General features: G+C 35.1%; 1 pseudogene; it reads left to right on the forward strand.

Annotated features, from left to right (window-relative positions):
• Window positions 1-706: 706 nt before the first annotated feature.
• Window positions 707-1,239, forward strand: LOC102846072 (annotated as a pseudogene).
• The last annotated feature ends 4,586 nt before the right edge of the window (window positions 1,240-5,825 follow it).

Consider the following 5,825-nt stretch of genomic DNA (forward strand, 5'->3'; position numbering starts at 1 on the left):
AGGCTGCATAGTGGAGTTAACTTGGGGGGAGGGATTGTATAACAATGAAAGACATTTTCTTTTACTTTTCAAAGAGAAGAGCTAACTGGGGGGAGGGGTGGACAGGGAGAAAAGTGCAACAGTGAATGAGTGGAAATCCAAAATCTCTGTAAATTTTCATTAAAATTAACAATTTAAAAAAGAAAAAAGAACAAGAGCTGAAATCAATGAGATAGAAAACAGAAAAAACAATTGAAAATATCAGTAAGATTAAAAGCTGGTTGTTTGAAAGTGTTGATAAAAATGACAAACCATTGGCAAACTTAACAAGAAAAAAAAGGAGAAGACATGAATAACTCAATTAAGGAGAGGAGACATCACAACAAAACCTGAGGAAATTAAATCTGTAATATTGGAATATTGTTAAAAACTATACTCTGATAAATTTGAAAACTTGAAGGAAATAGACAAATTCCTTAAAATTAAATCTGTAATATTGGAATATTGTTAAAAACTATACTCTGATAAATTTGAAAAATTGAAGGAAATAGACAAATTCCTTGAAATTCATACCCTATCCAGTTTGACACAGACATATGTAGAACACTTGAACATACCCATCACAAAAGAAGAAATTGAACTGTGGCTGCCACTGCCACTGCAGCCCTGGGAGACTGGTGCTGGTGCTAAAATTCCCTGGGGAAAGCTATCATCTCCTCAGCCCACCATGGCGGATGAAATTTATTTCAATACTGGAGATACTGGAGCTTCCAGCATTTAACTCTATGCAATGCTCAGCCCTGCACAAAAATGGCTTTGTAGTGCTCCAATGATGGCCATGCAAAATAGTGAAGATGTCAACTTTCAAATCAGGAAAGCATGGCCATGCCAAGGTTCACTTTGTTGGAATTGATATTTTCACTGGCACACAATATGAGGATATTTGCCCATCTCACATGGATGTTCCAAATATTAAGAGAAATGATTATCACCTGATATGCATTCAAGATGGTTACCTTTCCCAGGCTGACAAACTGGTGAAGTTCATGCAGATTTAAATTGCCAGAAGGTGAATTAGAGACAGAAGAAAAATACAATGCACGCAAAGAAGCGTAAATGTCTGTCATGTGTGCAATGAGTGAAGAAAATACTAAAGCCATAAGCCCTGCAAATAGATGGAATCATCAGACACGAGCAGACTGGTTAGGTCTAGATCAGCTGCAGATCTCAAGTTTGGTTCTAAGTTGTCACCAAAGCTAATGGCCTTCATAAGCAACCTCATATCCTTTTAATTGTTTTGAAATTGTGCTGGATTCCTTTGTAGGGAATTGGCAATAAAAAAAAAAAAAAACAAATTAAAACCCAAAACCCCAAAATGCCTAGATCTGGTTTGGTTTTTTGGTTTGTTTTTTTCTTTCATTTTATATGTATCTTTCCTGTGGTTTTCAATCTGTGAGTTCCAGAAAAAGATAAGGTAGCTTTAGCAGATGTGTTTTATCTGAGTAAATCACTCCTGAATATTAGTTCAGTGATAAATAAACCAGAGTTTTAAATTTAAAAAATGTAGCATGTAGTGGTATTAAAGCACCACACACCACATATAAATTGAATTGTTCTACATTCATTTCAGACTTAAGACTTAATATCACAGTATAAATAGGCTATAGATTAAGATTCTCAATAGGTGTGTAGCAAGCACAAATATGATAAATAATTATCACAAATTGTCAATTACCTTGGTAGTCATGTGCAATCAATTATATTATGTTATATCAAATTTTTGGTAGACTTACTATAACAGTACATAGTGGGGTTTAGTATCTGCTTGTGGTTAACAGAGGTGCATTGCAGTATTGGGTGTATATTATTAGCTTCATTGATAAAAAAAGACATAAAAGGCAATAGCACAGATGATTGGTCAGTGCTGTCTCTTTTCATTTGAAGCCTTTTTTAATCAATAAATAATAGAAAGAAATAGAAATAAACAATGAACAGTAGAAAGTTGCCTTTCATTTCTGTGTGTTTTTAGATTTTATCTTTTATTTCTTTCATTCTCTTTATATGTAGGAAAGATCAGATTTGCAGGACACTGTGCGGTGCTTTTTTTAACCACATTAAATAAGTGTTAGTATATTGGCAATTTATCAGTATTCACTCATTTCTAACCTTTTTTAAGTAAATATTTTGACATTGAAATATTTTTCAGATAACAAAAAGAAGACATTGAACAGGTCATTAAAAGACTTCCCTAAAAAAAATAGTCCTAGATCAGATGGCTTCACGACTAAATTCAACCAAACATTCAGAGAAGATTTATCACTACTTAAGTTATTAAAATAATAGAGAAAGTAGGAACACTTCCAGAGACATTCTATGAAGAATGTATAACCCTAATACCAAAACCAGGCAAAGATATTACCAAAAAAGAAAACTAAAAACCAATATCTCTCATGAAATATAGACACAAAAATCCTTAACAAAATCCTAGCCAATAGAATCCAAAATGCATTAAAAAATAATTCCTCATGATCAAGTGAGAGTCACAAGAGTTACACAAGGATGATTCAACATAAGAAAAACAATCAACCTAATTCACCACATTAACAAAGCAAATAGCAAGAACCATATCATCCTAGAAACTGATGCAGAAAAGGCATTTGACAAAATCCTTTCCTAATGAAGACATTGAGCAAAATTGGAATAGAAGGCGATTTCTTCAACATAGTGAAAAGTATATATACAAAACCAAACACCAATATCATTCTCAATGGAGAAAGACTAAAAGCATTTTCTTTTTGAACAGGGACCAGACAAGAATGCCCACTGTCACAACTTGTTTTGGATTGAAAGTGTTTGCTAGGAAATATGATAAGAGAAGGAAATAAAAGTCAAGCAGATCGGCTAAGGAATGGTGAAACTGTCATTATATGCAGATGATATGATAGTGTAAATAGAAAACCCCAAAGAGTCAACAACAACAACAACAAAAAACCAAACTAAAAAACTGTTACAGCTAGCAGATCAATTAAGTAGAGCAGAAGGATATAAGATCAGTATCCAAAAACCAGTGATATTCCATTATAGTAACAAAGAGAACTCAGAGAAGGGAACCAAGAAAGCAATACCATTTACAATAGCCAACCACAAATTGAGATACTTGGGAGTGAACCTAACTAAAGACACAAAAGACCTGTACTTAAAAAAACAAAACAAAACTTCAGAACATTTTTGCAAGACATAATAAAAGACCTAAAAAATAGGAAAACGTTCTCAATATAGTGAAAATGACAATACTACTGAAGGCAGTCTACATGCTTAATGCAATCTCAATACAGATATCAAATTTGTATTTCAAGGAGATCTAAAGGTAAATTGTCAAGTTTTTTTGGAGGAGAAAGAGACCCCAAAGAAGCAAAGCACTTCTGAAAAACAAAAACTAAGAGGGAGGCATAGCACTCCCTCATCTCAAAACCTTCTACACAGCAGTATGGTACTGGTACAATGACAGGCAGATAGAACAGTGGAACGGAATCGAGAACACAGAAATGGACCCAGGTATCTGTGGCCAACTAATAATTCAACAAGGAAATCAAACCTATCAAATGGGAAAATGGCAACATCTTCAACAAACGGGTCTGGCAAAACTGGACTGCTACCTGCAAAAAGGTGAAACAAGATTTGCATCTCACACCATATGTAAAAATCAACTCAAGGTGGATCAGAGACCTGGGAGTAAAATCCATAAAGTTTTATTATAAGAGACAAGCAGGAATTAAGCTTAGAAGGCCCAGTCTACGGTATAAAGACACTGCCAAATAAAGCTAAAAATGCACAATCTGGAGAGGATAAAACTGATGAATGGGACCATTTAAAGGTTAACTATCTATGCTCATAAAAAAAACTTTTCTCAACAGGATCAACAGAAAGCCTACTGACCGTGACCAAACATTTGGCAATACCATCTCACACCAGGGTCTCATAACAAAAGTTTGTAGAATACTCCTAGGCGTCCAGAAGGAAAAGACTGATAACACAATTACAAAATGGGCAAAAGACATGGAAAAAAATTTCACAGAGAAATACATTCGGACAGCCAACAAACACATAAAAAAAAAATGCTCAAAATCACTGGCAAATAAAAAAAAGAGAGATGCAAAAAATAAAAAAATATGCAAATCAAAATCACAATCCGATACCATCTTACTTGAGTAGCAGTGGTAAAGTGCAGTAGGGAAGTAAATAATAAATGTTGGAGAGGATGTGGCCAGATAGGAACTCTTATACATTGTTGGTAGGATTGTAAAATGGTACAACCATTCTGGAAGATAGGTTGGCATTTCCTCAAAAAGCTGAACATAGAAATTCCATATGAATCAGCTATTCCACTGCTTGGAATATGCCCCAAGAAAATGAGAAGTGAGGCACAATTGGAGACTTGTACACCAACGTTAATAGCAATGTTATTCCCCATCGTAAGAACATGAAAACAGCCCAAATGTCCAACCACAATGGAATGGATTGAGAAATTATGGTACATTCACGTAATGGAATACTACTCAGAATGCAGGAGTAATGATTTTGTAAATTATTACCTAACTTAACAACATAGAGAGAGCTCTATTGGCCTAGTGGGTAGAAAGTTATGCTACCAAGCCAAAGGTAGGTGATTTTAATCTGCAGCAATCAGACCTAGTTTTAATTGTTTTTGGTCAAACATTCTTCTAAGTGGTATAACACTGGTCTGTCCATTTGCTGTACGGAGGTAACTCATGGTTGCTGTGATGCTAAACACTGTGAGACTGATGTGTCAAATGTGATAATGGTTACCCATGGTGGACAGTGTTTGGTGGAGCTTCCTAATTAAAACAAGCTTAGAAGCAGAAGTAGCATCCATTTCCAAAACACTTTACCTCCAGAAACTCTGTGAATGTGGAGAAATGACAAAAGTTATACAAGTGTTCATGTGTTTCATTCGTAGGGTCACTATGAGTCATCTACAACTTGACAGCACTTAACAACAATAACTACCTAACTTGGGAAGGACTGCAGAGAAAAAACTCAGTCCCAAAAAGACAAATACTGTATAAGACCATTATTGTAGAGCATGTATGAAGATCCAAGGTGAGGGGAGAGCAGAGGGCGAAGATGGGTGGGGTCTGGTAATCATAGGGTCTCACAATTTGATGGTTAGAGGGAAGTGTGGGTAAAGAAAATGGAAAAGATCCTGTGTGAGAAACAATGTATATGAACTTTGGAAGCAAACCAGTATAAAATAACTACGGGTGGGGAGATTGAAACAATCAAACAGGAGGGTAGAGAGAATGGTGCAGCAATGAAGGAATGAAAACCCAAAATCCCTGTAAATGTTCATTAAAACTAATAAAATTTAATAATAAAAAAAACCAAACAAACACAAAAAGAATCCATAGTTCAGGAGCCCAGAATATATTCTTCTTCTCTTTACTGTCCACCCACTTTGGCAAATGAGTCAAAGTCTTCCATCTGAACCTAAATAAAACTTATCGTTTCCTCCTTAATAGATACGTGATAGTAGGAAATATCTTGGTTCCAGGTAAAAATACCTGAATTCCAGTCCATCTCAAATTCTTTCTAATGAGAGCCTTTGAGCAGGAAGATCTCTTTACTCAGCTTCATTTGTACTACATTCATAGGTTGTATGAAGATGGAAAATTTTGTACAAGCAGCAAGTAAGTTCTTGTTCAACAAGATTTAGGATGTCACTGGACATCAGAAACAAACCTGGACTATTTCAGTGAGAAATAGTCTCAGTCCTAAGTTGTTCTTTCCTCAAAACTGAAGGAAAAGAATTGTCCATATTCCCTTTT

This window comes from Elephantulus edwardii, unplaced genomic scaffold (genome assembly GCF_000299155.1).
Source record: "Elephantulus edwardii isolate Elephantulus edwardi_28Jun2011 unplaced genomic scaffold, EleEdw1.0 scaffold00238, whole genome shotgun sequence".
Taxonomy (NCBI): domain Eukaryota; kingdom Metazoa; phylum Chordata; class Mammalia; order Macroscelidea; family Macroscelididae; genus Elephantulus; species Elephantulus edwardii.